Source organism: Aptenodytes forsteri, unplaced genomic scaffold, assembly GCF_000699145.1.
Source record: "Aptenodytes forsteri isolate BGI_AS27 unplaced genomic scaffold, ASM69914v1 Scaffold443, whole genome shotgun sequence".
NCBI lineage: Eukaryota > Metazoa > Chordata > Aves > Sphenisciformes > Spheniscidae > Aptenodytes > Aptenodytes forsteri.
This window is the reverse complement of record NW_008794170.1, coordinates 1,087,342-1,101,527: the sequence shown is the minus strand read 5'-3', so window position 1 is coordinate 1,101,527 and position 14,186 is coordinate 1,087,342.

The window sequence follows — 14,186 nt, the reverse complement described above, 5'->3', positions numbered from 1 at the left end:
CGTTCTCCACCATACCTACTGATTTCAGTATACCCGAGGCAAAAGGTGTCAGATGACCATTTGGGCACTTGTCCATTTGGACACATGTTCCTTGTCTGCGTTACAAACATGTTTATGATTACCACAAGCCATGACTCCTTTCAAGGAGGCCATGCTAGCTTCTGTGGAAGGCCCCATGCCCTTCCCGCTGAGGCTGCTTAGGCAGCCATGGGTGCTCCTTCTGCTGAAATGAGCAGGCAGAAAAGGGGCCCATCAGCGAGGTGGGTGTTTACTTATTTTTTGAGCTGTTACTAGGGTTCATTTTCAGCTGTCTTAGACAGTTTTGAGAACAGATCCTTCTCCCAGACACAATGCAGTCGGTGAATTGCAGCCGTATCTCAGCTGTAGCTGGAGGGGATGGTTTGGGGGAGATGGAAGCAGACATTTTGCCTATACTTGGCTTCCTGAGACAGTGTTTAGAGCACTCTGCTGTCACATCAAATCAGAGGAAGATGCCATGAATGGCTCATGTCATTCCCCTCTTTCCAAGAGGGCGACATGCTGTCTTCTCTCATGTTCACTTCTTAAGGTGCTCCTCAGCCATGGCTGTAAGGAGAACACTGGAGCTGGAGAAAGGCCACCTACTCTTTAAAAAGTCAGCCTTAAACAGAAGGGAAAAGGGCTGTGTGCATCTTGGAGCTCTCCTTCACCTCTTTGCCCTGATGTAATCAGGTTCTTCCTTTTTTCAATAATTAATAGCAACAGTAATAAGGGCAATGCAAGAATAACTGAGGAAACCCGCATGAGCATATAGGACCATGCATTAACAGCAGTACAGGGGAACATCTTTTACTGTCCAGTGTGACTCACAGCCCTGTTCTTGCTATGACCTACACACAGCCAGGTGAGCGCAGTATTTTCCAAGGCACTATGGTGCCAGCTTTCCAAAGGAACTGATGGTTCTGGTTGGCTCTGGTCTTGGTTGCCCAACTCGGAAAGTTTTTAAAGGTCCCAGTTTTGGAAAAGCAGGAACAACTTCTCCAGTGAAGCGACTTGGGTTGAACATCTAAAACTCACAGGCTCCTCTCTGTTCCCTGCAAACAAGATCGGTCCATATCTCCTCTCACGCTCACAATCCTCTCTCCTCACCTAAAGCTACCAGAGTCAGGGGGCAGCTAACCCCAAGACTGCTGGTGAGGACTCTCTCATCATCACTGTCAGGACCCTGAGGGCACTAACAGGCCTTGATGGCCCTGACCAGCCCCTCCACTGGGGCCTCCACCCCCAGCCCCAGCTATTGAAACTCAGCCCTGGATCTTCAGTGCCTGAGCTATGTGGTAGGAGTGCCGATCTCCAGCTCAGCCAAGGGAACATGGCTGGAGCAAGTTATCTAGATATCTAGGCTTTCCCTCACCCTCACTGTTTTTCTGCTCCATGACATTGCTCTGGGAAGCATAAGAAAAGCCTTTGTCCTCTCCTTGTCCCTGTCTTTCCTCCACTGGCTTTGGAGTTCAGCTCTGCCTGTATTTTGGGTATGGCCTCTGCCTGCATGGGGGTGCCCTTGTTACACTGGATTGCACTGGAGCAATTCACAATTGCTATGTTCGACCTGCAATGCCACGTGCTGGCCAACACACATTGATCCATCTAGTTTTATTTCTCCCAAGTCCCATATCCAGTGTCCCCATAACCAGCACCAGGTTACAGTGTTCATACTGGCGATGCTTAGACGTGCCCCTTCTGGCTGTGATCTTAAAGATCCAGCAAAGCCATATGCATCCGATTTCCCCATACAAGGCCTTTGAAGAATAGCTCCTATGCTTCATGGAGCACCATGTTTTATTCATGAGTTTGCCAAAAGATTCAAGGCTCTTCCAGAAAAACATCAGGGAGAATGTGGCTACTTCCAAACAGATGGCCCCAGAGGGGTAGGTGCTACCGAATCAATTAACACCCACACAGTAAAGGTGATGCCTTTGGTGAGATTTTCAGGCCAAGCCATACATCTGGCATTTAACCCCGGAGATTTGACTACAGTCCCAGGGAGATGGTGGGTTTTGGGCCGGAAAGAGCTTTGCCTCAGGGCAAAAGCTCATAGGGAAAAAAGCAAACAACCAGTATCAAACTCTTGTGCTGCTCTCTTAGACCCTTGCCCAAATTTCATAGACTATGAGAGATTTCATTAACCCATGGGCATAGGTGCACCATGGGCACACCATGCCTTGTGCCTCCACTGGAAGATAGGAGCAACTCGGGGGAAACAGCTTTCTTGCAGTGACCAACCTCTCTGACATCCCAGCTCCAGAAAGGCAGAGAGATCTGGCAATCTTTGCTTTAAATCACTTGGACTCAGTTCTAATGACTAAGGCAGAAAGACGTATTACTCAGAATTTCAAATACATCTATTAAAAAAGGACTCTAGGAAACAGTGCAAAGGAAACACAAAAAGAGCATTGGGACCTTTCCTAGAGGTGGGAGAAACACTCCTGCAGAAACAAAGGATAAAAACCCATAAAGAGCTTCACCTGTAGCTTGTGAAAATATAATGTGTAGGACATAGGATCTCGAAGAGATCATAAATAAATTTCAAATTCTGGATAGAAAGCCAAAACAGCTTCATTTGAAAAACAAAACATGTTTTAAATGTTGATTTTGACAAAAATGTCAGCATTTTCCCTGGAAACAAGAAACACTGTATTGAACATTTATTGCATTTGAAACCCAGTTTCCTCTCTGAATTTTTTTTTAAAGGAAAATGTTGGCTAGCCCTGCCAGTCCTGTGTATAAATCTCTTCCAAACACAGAGAGCAAAGTGTTGGTTGTAAATCAGAATTTTCCCTGCTAAACAGATAAGGCAAAGGGAGAGAGAGAATGCACCTGCCATCCCCAAAACAAGCCTTCCCCCAGACTATAGTTCAAAAGCACCAAAATGCTTCATTCCCATAAAACCCAAGCAGATCCTAAAGTACCACGGCCACACAATCACATCAATAGCAGGTCAAATAGAAGCAAAAGGTTCAGAAAGTCACAACGAAGCACCTTTACCTATGGTAAAGCCTAACTTTTGATTAGGTTTAAGGAAACAAAGAAAATTAGAAGTGCTTGATTCAGTGCTTGCTTGTTAATACATGAGTCAGCACCGGTGCACTGCAGGGAACACTTCAATGACTTTCTGATAGCAAATGTGTTGCCATGTTGGCACCCGGGAGCTCTCTGCCACGTTTCTGTAGCAGGTCACCAAGATGCAGCCTTGGCCTTTGGATCTGCATGGATAAGCTTTGTGAGACTGTCTTGTTCTTCATGCCAGCTAACATCTGAATAGCCCTTCATGGTCTGTCTGACACAGCTAGGGACCTGCCTGCAGGCAGATCCTGCATGCATATCTTTGGTGTATAAAATGCAAGCAGCTCACCCTGGTTCCCATGTGTGCACTGGACATGGCTGGTGTCTGAGAAGATAACTGGCTTGTCAATGCATGTCCCACTTCCCAGGATCTCCAAGGGATGCAGTCTGTAGGGCAAATCATCCTCTGTATTCATACCTTTGTCAACAAATCACTTGTATTTGGAGCTGCTGAGTTTAACTTATCACTGTGCTGCCTGGAGGCAAGTAAAGAAGGTTAGCAAGGAAGCAACACGGCCTTAATTCTTTGAGAGAACTGCTCATTTCAGGGCTATCAGATGTGCTCTTTCCCCAAGGGTTAGACAACGGGAGGAGAGAAAATAAAGAGGTGCTTGATGGAAGTCACAGTCCCACCTAGCCTGCTGTAAAATTATAGAAGGTTGATTCCATTTGGCTCTGCTCTGGGTGCATCTGCCTTTCTTTTTCCAGCTACATGTTTTGTAATGAAACAATCATCTGTTTCATTAGGATGAGTATTTGCTGCATGCATTTTACTGATGGGCTGCAGCTCCCTCCTGCCACAGCCTCATCTCCCTTTTCCACTCCGTGTAGCTCTGCTGGGAGTATGGCTCTGCTGTCAGTAGGCAGAGGCTGAATCTCATGCTGGTCCTGCAGCACCACCTCACCACACTTCCTAAGAGGGTCTCAGACCAGGGAGCTGGCAATGAGGTGGTTCATGGCTGTTGGACAGCCCATCCCCCTGGTTGTGGTGATTGGGCAGAACTGAGCCAGCGGCACCACGCAGAGAGGCGCAAGGCCAGAGCAATACATGGCACAAAGAGGAGACTCCCCATGGTGTCCCCATGTGCCTGGCCAGGTGGGGAGCACAATGGCCCTAGGCACCCTGTGCTGGCCTGCCTGCAAGTAGGCTTGGGGCTCCCTTTCCAACTCCCCCACCTTGGAGGGCAATGTCTGGCATCGCTGCCATCAATGTCACTGTGCGTCAGGACAGACTGCAACAAAACCCAAACAAGCAGAACAACCAGCCTGCTGACAAGGTTATTCATAAAAAACAGAGTTTGTAATTGCTTCTGGCAGCTGTTTGCTCAGGGTTTAGTATAGACAGAGACTTGCCCATGCCACAGTTCATTAAGTGCCGTGGCTCATTAAGTGATAGCCAGTTTACTTACACAGAGGAAAGGCTGTAGCTAGAGCTGCTATGCTGTTTGCATTTCAGGACTGAGCTGAAGCCCATAGACTGCTGCTTTTGACAACATGAGGACCAGTACAGAGGGGAAGCTTGTGGGAAAAGCCAAGGACCCCAGAAGTTTATGAGCAGGTTTCTCTCTTATTACTTCTGAATGAGTTTTTGGCTCACTCAGCAGAGACGTTTTGAGAGTATATATTAAATAGATGGTTGAATAATTTGTAAGTGCTGACCAAATAGATCCTGGTACAGATCAGGAGACCAAGGGTTAAAACCCCTCCAGCTGCCAGCTTACAGCCAGTCACTGGGGCTGGGGATGCTCAGCCACTGCGGGTGGCAGCAGGAGTTTTAGAGACTGAAATCTCAGCATAGCTGAACCAAATTTAGACTAAAGCATAACATGATGGCTATGTTACCACACTGATGGAGGGATCTGCGAGGGGACCTGCACTCCTATGGAGTGGGAATAGCTGTCCTTTTAAGAAAGCCCCACCGGCTTTCCCAAAATTGTGAGCAGTTTCTTGCTAGAGGCTGGTGCTACAGGAGGAAACTGAGGGTCCTTCTCATGTTGAATGAAGCCCTCAGTTCCCCCTGGACTGGTCCTTAAAGATAAGAAGCAGCAGAATGGCTGTACTTATTACGGAGACTGCACCAAATGACACAGGATGGCAGTACGCTGCCTTTGTACAGCTCTGAGCTCACCAGAGGGCTGATCTTGCATCAATGTAATAAACACAAAGGCTAGGACACAACCCCTAATAAGGAGCCAGTTTTAGCAACTGCACAAGGCACTCTGCAAGCAACAGCACCAGGCCTTGCAACATGCTGCATTTAACCAGACAGCAGAAGACCTCAGCTGTAATAGTTAAGTACGGGAAAAGATACCTTCATCAGCCTATTCCATGCGTATTGCTCTGGGTCTGTCCTAGAAGAACTCTTAGCACCAAAGCAAGTCCTGTTGTTAAGGAGGGGGGAATAACATCTGGATGAAATGAAGAGCAAACCCTGCGTTGTCCAGGCAGATCTCTTGTAGGTTGGGTTCCTTCAGGCAGACTGTCAACCCAAATCCCAGGAAGTAGATCCTTGAAGTGAGTGGCTCATAAAGAGCTAAGGCAGTTTCTCTGGCTCACAGACCCAGTAACACAGAGTAGAACTGTTAGAAAGCCCTCATTTTTCCTGGTTCACACTGGTAATGCTATGGTTCCTAATGACATGACTCATGTTGTTCCTCAGCACACACAAAGCATCTCTCAAGCCAGCATGCATTTCATTTGTGCATAACAACAGGCTTAGCAGCGGATACTACATTTCCAGGGAGACTAAACCACACGGTTCCCTCCATGAAAGAGAATGCCAAGACATCAAACCAAATGGAGAACCTGGGTGTGGTGGGTTGACCCCTGCCAGCAGCCAAACACCTGCCCAGCCTTTTGGTCAGTCCTCTCTGGCACAGGATAGGGAGAAAATAGAAGGAAGGTGAGAAGACTCATGGATTGAGGTAATGACAGCTTCACAGGAAAAACAAAAGCTGCATGTGCAAGCAAAGCAAAAAGAGGAATTCAATCTCTACTTCCCATCAGCAAGCAGATACCCAGCCACTGCTTGGGAAGCAGGGCCTTAGTGTAATGGTTGCTTGGGAAGGCAAACACCGTAACTGCGAACATCCTTCCTTCCTCCTCCTTTCCCTGAACTTGTATTGCTGAGCATGACATCATATGGTATGGAATATCCCTTTGGTCAGTTCAGGTTGGCTGTCCCTGACTGAGCTGTGGTGTTCATGTTGCCCATATACAAAGAGCTCCTAGGCCATTCTAGGTTGCACGCCATCCACTGGGCAGTGAAATGGTTTTCCATCTATTCTCATATTCCGATTAATTTATGGGCACTCAGCTGGATTCATTGTTTCTCGAAATTCAGAAGGATGCAGTTGGTCCTTGAGGTCATACTTGCAGTCACGATGTTGTTAATTCATGCAGATCCCGTTTCTTCCACACAGAGAGTCAGCAGGAAAACATGCACACCCAGTGAGTTTTAAGCAGCTGGACTGAAAGACCATCATCTAGCCACCTCCTCTGTGTTTTGCCCTTTCGCAAATTGACTTGCTCTGCACCCTCTGCTCTGCTTAATTGATCCACTGTCCATCTCCAGCAAACAAATTGTTCTCCTGTCTCATTCATAGTATGCTTCAAGTAAAGTGTGCTTCTGCCTGAGCGAACGCCTTTCGGGGATACTTTAAATTATCACAGTGCATAAGGCTTTCCCTGAACTCTGCATTTTTACAGTGCTGGGTCTCCACAAGGGCCCCTGGAGCCACACTTAATGTATTTCAAGGGATGTAGATATTTAAACAACTTGGCTAGGAAAGCAAAGCTTACTTTAAACCAAGTTCTTTCCGTCCTCCCTTTTCCCCCAAAAACCAGCTGAGTTTTGCTTTTTCATCCTGAAAACAAAGAAGAAAACCAAACTCCAAAAAGTGCTTCTTGATCCAGCTCTGAGAACCCACCAAATCAAAGCACAATCCAGTTGAAACCGCGCAAGAGGTGTAAGGATTCAGGTCTTTGTGGGGTCTGAGGACCACCAGCCGTTGCAGTTGATTCAGCCTGGTCTTGTTGCTTGAGGAGCATCGCTGAGGAAATCAGTGAGTTTGAACCCCACAAAGCATGCTTTGAGCAAGTAGCCAGCATGCTCAGGAGATACGATCCACAACTGTGAAATCCCACTGCAATCTTCTAATTTACTCCAGACCTAATGATGGTACAGAAATACTGCTGAAGGAGCAGCCATCACTGCTGATAAATGGGGATGAGCTCAGATTTGAGCTTCTTTGCACGTTTCCCATGTATTTCCAGGACATAGACCAAAAGCAAGCAGAAAGTGCCCAAATGCCACGCAGTCTGCATTTCTTTAGTGATGCTAGACACCTCTGAACACCTTGTGTGCAAAGGAACTTAGCGAAACACAGGGAGACAAGGGGATTGGATTTTGCTTGTGTTCGCACAGATTTAGAAAGTGAACCAGCTCTGCCACATGTATTATTAGCTCAAGAAAGCCCTAAAATGCTGTCTATTTTTGCTGTCAATCCTGGTAAGAAGCATATCCCAAGAGAGGGAGCTCCCATGTTTGTGCAGGATGGTCTTGGGGAGCAAAGAACTCCTCAGTATCAGGAGGCATGGATCCAGCTGCTCCATTTTTGTCTTTCAATCTGCGTATCACGGAAAAAAAAAAAGCCCAAGACCAAGGTCCCACAGCCTCTTCCCAGGAGCTCCAAGATGGGCAGCAAGGCACAAATGCACACCCAGCAGCATGGAGCAGCGTGAAGGTCTTTCACCTTGATTGATGCTGGCAGCTTCTTGCCGCACGGTCTGCCTTGCTCAGAGCCAGTGAGAACAGATTTGGAACATGGACTTGGGCAGGATATTGCAAAAGCTGGGATCAGAGCTGCTTCCCAGCTGGAATCTAAAATAACTATGAGATTACCTCCACAGGGGTGCAGCCAGCGCATACAATGCTTGGCCTGTTCCTTTCCCAGCTTGCCACAGTCTTGCCTGGCATCCCTTCCACGTTTTTTCAAAGCCTCCTTCACTGCAGGAACTTTATTCCTGCTGAGGGGAAAGAGAGGTCTGAGCTTCCCCCCTGCCACCCTCCTCCTGCTCTCCCATGGGTGCTGTGTCCCATAGGGAGTGCTTTGCAGGCAGCCTCCGGAGGGCCCCTCTCCATGCCTGGCTGCCAGAGGCTGCCCAGTCCCTCTGCACCATCCGTACCCCACCATGCTCCTGGGAGTGCTCCTTTCCTGCCTGCACTGGGAAAAAGATCCCCAAGTCAACTGCTGGCAGGCATATGGACACCTTGAGAAAACAGCTCCAAAATTAACTGCAGGCAAATACTTGAAGGGCAGGATCAAATCTGTAAACCCCAGGATCAAACTCAAAACCCCTCCTTCTCCAGGGGCAGGAGAGGAGAAGCCTGATTCTGCAGAGGCTCCTATTCAGAGGTGAAGCTGACCTGGCAAAATGCAGCTGATCTCCCTTTGGGGATGAACTGAACCACATGGGATCACTGCAACTCAGAGGGCACCTCAGAAAAGTCCAGCCCAACATGTCTGTTACATTCAACAAATTAGCTCAAATAACTCTACCCACTGACCCCACAGGAAGGCAACAAGATCTGAGCAAAAGCAAGGATCTTCCAAAGACACTATGCACTGTGCAGGCCTCACCAGCAGCAGGGATGACAGGTTCGGTGTCACTTCTGTTCCTAGGGTTGATGTAGAGCTCAACCCACCTCTGAGCTCCCCCACTTCTTGTGCAGACGTTGCATTGCTTGTTTGCTAGATCCTCGACTGCTGGGTTCTGCTTTCTGCAAAGTAATTCCAGCTATTGATTTTGCAGAGGGCCAATGTGCAAATGGATTTTCTTCTCCCTCGAGAGCTGCAGTTCCCTTTCCCTTGTGTGGCCCACCATCAGCTTGGGCTGGGATTTTTAACACTGATGCTATTTCACTCTTAAGCCAAGGGTTTTTCTGGCATGAACTACACCGTGAAAAGGCAGCAAGCGCAGAGATGCAAACTGTTCTTGGACAAGCTCGCAAGAGCCATTTCCTCCCCCAGAGAGCCAAAACCACTAGAGATGGCTGGAACAGCTGGGGCTGGAGCCCAGCACCAATGCAGAGGACTGCGCAAGGTAGACATGACACTTGGTCCACCTGTTCAGTTTGGAAATTTTCTCATGTGTTTGAGGGTTTAGCAACCGCTGCTGACAGCTGGCAGGAAGAGGGGAATTAACGATATTTTGGGGGGTGTTTGTGGAATTCAAAGCACACATGGGACATCATGACACCAAACAGCCCTAGAACACCTCTGCTCAGTGGAAAGACATCTGGGAGACATATCAGCAACATAACAACAACAGTACATCTGTTAACAAAGGCAAGAGCTTCTCACAGTTGCAGAACAACACGCTGCCCACATGTCAGGAGAAGAGGCGAGGACAGCAATGCATGATTATAGCCAACAAACAGTGTTAAAGTAACCAGGCACAGGTGACTCCAACACCGGCAGATGCTAGATAGTTTAGCATAAAGCTAATTTTGTTCTGTCCTGAAACAACAAAGTCTCAGGAGAAGGGATCCAACAGACTTGACCTCAGTGACGCTGTGAAGGTACAAATCGGCAAAGTAATGCAGCCCCCCACTCCCCCCTAAGAAAAAGGGGTGACTCTGCAGAAGCCAAGGCCCGCATTCCTGGGGAACCGCCCCATCACAACCGCACATCAGCCAAGCAAAACCGATTGACAGTGCTTATCCATGAATCTATGCCAGAGAAGGATAGATGCTCCTCCTCTGCCTCCCCAGTCTACTAGTGCTGCGCTAGTGTCCAGCAAGACTGGCATAGGAGAGGCTGACTTCATCCTCTTGCCATCTTTGGTTCCAGATATGTCAGCAGCTCGGGTCCTTGCTGTCATGACCCAGACTGGGTACCTCAGGGGGTTGTAGTGGTTTCGCGATTCCCTTGGGCTAAATTAAGGTGAAACGACACCAGATGATCGATCAAACGTTTTATTTATGGTAGAAGCAACCTGAACTTGGAAAGCATAAAGGCAGAGGCGTGGATTCTAGTGAGACATTTACAAGAAGAAAAGGAAAGAGAGGAAAAGCGGGGGATCTCGATCACCACCCTGACCATGGCGGACGTGTCGCTCTTCCGGCGGTGGGTGCGCACGTGGCTCCTTGGAGTGGTGCCTTTTATAGTCTAGTCCCCGCCTCGCGACCACGCCAGCCACGCCCCTCGGGGAGTTACGTAACTCCTGCTCTCCTGCGCAGGCACCACCGTGGGGTGGTCGCGGGAGGGTCTTTTGGGTGGTCGTGAGCCCCTTCCTCAAATGAACTCTGTGTGACCTCTGGCCACATGTGGTACGTTGTCCTGCCGGGCCTATCAGAACACGGAGCTGCGCACCCTGCGGCCTGCCCTCTGCATCCCCTGCCTCCCACCTGCGGCCCACCGTTGCCGTGCAGACCACAGCCTGCTGTGCCACAATGTTTGAGGCAGACATTAACTCCTTCAGTCTGTCACGCTTGCCTGTTTCAGACACACCGTTGCTGGTCCCCAGGCACCTCTGGTGATTTAGATCACTCCCATGTAGGTGTTCTTCCTGCCCACCTAAAATCAAAGTCTCCTCAAACTTTGCAGAAGGTATATATATAAAACAAAAGCTAACATGCTCTGGGTTAAAAGAAACATTTCACTGGAGCTTAAACACAGTGCTGGGTTTTGACTGTAGCTTTCTAAAACCTGCCAAGAAAACCTGACAAGTAAGTTTCAGTATGAAATAATTAAACAAGGGAACTGAAAACATTTCCTACAGGAAGACTTCACATTAGCTTCAAGATTATTTTTTGTGACACACACATTTATCAAACAACATGAAAAGTTTCAGCCCATCCAAATCCAACTTCCCTAGGTCCAGGAAATAATAATGATGATGATGATGATGATAATAATAATAATAATAATACCACCATTATTCAAAAGTACCTCCTAGCTGTGAGCTGGTCATTCCTACCAGGATGTTGGCTGATGTACTGCATCATTCTTTATATTACCAGCCAGGCTTGGAAAGTCTTTGGACCTGTGAAAAGGATACACAAATATATTCCTTTGGGCAGATGACTGATATCTAATGCCCATCATACGTGAAACTCGTGGGCACAGAAGGTTGTGTACATGGCTGGCCACTCAACTCAGTATTGGTACAAAGCACTGAACATTCCAGATGTGCTGAAGTGCCTGCGTATTAGAATAGATTTATATTTCATGTAAGTTGTTTTTTTAATTATTTAAACCAAAGTGAAAGGTGTCTCAGCTGTTCCCCAGGAACACACTAGTTAACTTTACACCCACTGTCCCAGGTGTCCCAAGTCAGCATGCAGCACCAGTCCATGGCTCTCCTCTTGCCTGCTGCAGGAGCTCAGCATGGCTCTGACACTGAGCCGCAGCCAGCAAAGAGGACATGGGCCAGGCGTGGATGAACACCACCTCCCCACGTCCTCCTTCATCTCTATTTAATGCACGAACCATCAGAAAGTGTTCTGCTCTACTCCCCATGGCTCCAGCCCCCATGTATAATGGATGGTGCACGTAGGTGGTGTGGGCAAACACCAGGCTGAGCTTTTATAGAAATATTTACCTTGCTCTCTGCTGCCTTGGGGCCCTGGGAGACATCTGCTCCCAGCCTCTGTGATGCTGCCTGAGGACTGGTGGTTTCAGTCTCATGGATGCAGGCAGCATCAGACATTACTTCTCCCAGCTGGCTTGAGCCCACAGCCTCCTTTTGCTGCAGGCTGCGGCTTGCAGACCCCAGCCCTGGCCAGCATTTGCTGCAGCTTGGGAAAACAGTGGGCATGAGGGCAAAGGAGAAAGATGCAGAGAAAAAAAATAAAATAAAAAAAAAAAATCCCCTTTGCTCTCCTCCTCCCTTGCATGTATGTCATTAGAAGAGCTAAATCTGCGCTCTCCCGAGTTATAACCCTGCAGGGCATGAACAGAGCCCCGACACTCTCACCATTGCTCCCAGGTCAGCTGCATCCCCTGCTACGGGTGAGGGGACACCAGGGGCTGTTCCTTGAGAGGGCCCCGGGGGCTCACCCAGGCTCAGCCCCTCCTTGCTGCTGACCTCCATCTCCCCATCTGAGGAGGCTGCATCTCATCAGTGCCTGCGAGGCACCCAATTGGACCATAACTGGACTTAAATTTGGGCTGCTCAAACATTAACTTGACTAACAGTAAGTTGTCTTGTATCCACACGTAAGTCATGTATTTTTGGCTGCCCACAACCACATGGCAGAGTCAATGGCAGGCGCAGGGCATGGAGGCAGAGTAAAGTGCACAGAGGGTGCGGGACTAGGAGGGTTTAGGCAGAGCAGAGTGACGGGTGTAGGATTTTCACCTCCCCAGTACTGCCAGAGCAAGGCCACCCAAACACATCTTCCCCTGCTGCGAGGAGCCAGGAGGCACCACAGCTCTTCTTCCCCTTCCTCGGACAGAGCTGAGCCCAGAGCTACACACAAGCATCCTTGAATCTCTGCATCCTCTTTCCTCACACCTTCCTCGGGCTCACCCAGCTCTTCAGGGGTGAACGCATCCCACGAGACAGCACTCACCCCAGGCGTGCTAACAAGAGCACAACAGCACATCTGCCTGACCCCTCTTTTCTACTGCCACAGCTCAGTGCAGGCTGTGGATGCCTGGATACCTAATGGTGGCTGCTTCTTTGCTGCAGCTCACGCGCGAGGTTTTGCTCCAGCCAGGCTCCTTGGGCTGGCCCAGTGCATTGCAAGTCATTGCCATAAGGCCCAGGGGAGGACAAGCAGCAGCTGGTGTGAGGATGGGCATGAATTATGGATGTGCCAGCCTCCTTGGAGAGCAGAGGGAACCTGCTGCAGGGCACCTCCCACTGCAGAGATGATGGCTTTTGCTCCATAGACCTCACAGAAACACAGCACTGGGCAACTTGACGCTGTAGTCAAGTAAAGCACAGCGCCCTGGTGACAAAGCCGGGAGGAGTGCAGTCCTCCATAGGTCCCTTTGGCTGCTGGGAAGCTCTTGTGGCTGTGGAGACAAGTGGCAAGGAAGAGGAGAAACCAGTCAGGGTATTTGGCGATGGTATGATTGCTCACACATCCAGGGCCTAGCTCAAGGAGAAAGTTTGCTAGTGGTCAGGTTGTTCTCAGTGCCTGGGATTCAATGGACCGTTGGAAGTCAGTGACCTGCAGCCACAAGGATGCTGCGGTGCCTGTGCTGCAGTGCTTAGAGTGGCCATCCCTCCGTCCCCATCAGTGCGTGTGATGCCATCCTGTAGCCTGTTCCTTAGGAAGAGAAAGGGAGAAAAAGCAGAGCAGGGCACAGAAACTATGGAAGACCTAATTTTCCCAGCAGGTCTCCATCAAACTTGAGAAATGTTACAATACTGCCTTATTTTGTTATGGAAAAGCAGGTGCCACGTGGGGGTGGGAATGTTTTAAGATTTACTATTCAGAAAAACAAACCTGTGTTTTTTCTAATTTCCAGATTGAAAAAAACAATGCAGGGGAAAAGTATCAGCTAGTTTATCTTAAAAGACATTTTATATCATACAGACTTTTTTTTTTAATATATATACACACACATTTTCTATTTAGATATATCTCTATATAATTATATGTTTTTATATATACTGAGCTGCACAACTGATCTCAGAAAACTTTGCACTTTTACCCCAAACCTGAGCAAAGCTTACATTTCAAATTCCTGTATGAAAGAGAGCTTTCCCAGCCCAGCCAAGAGGAAGCTTCTGGTTCTGCATATTGCACATACCTTCTTAAATCAGGTGGTCATGCAGGATGAGCAAAAAGCTCTCACAGAAGTCTGTCGTAACCACATGCTCACCCTTTTCCATCAAATTTCTCAGTTAAATTGAAAATTGTTTCTGATAACTTTTTTAAAATTAAAAAAAACCCAAACCCCAAACCACCCAAATTTTATTCTGCATAAAGATCACACTGAATAATAAGAGCAACCTTTTCACTTTGGAGCAACTGACTGCCCTTCTGGAGAATTTGCCCTGGTCCATATAAACCCACCTGACCTGCTGGTCTCCAATTATCTCACATGATTCTTTCTAAATAT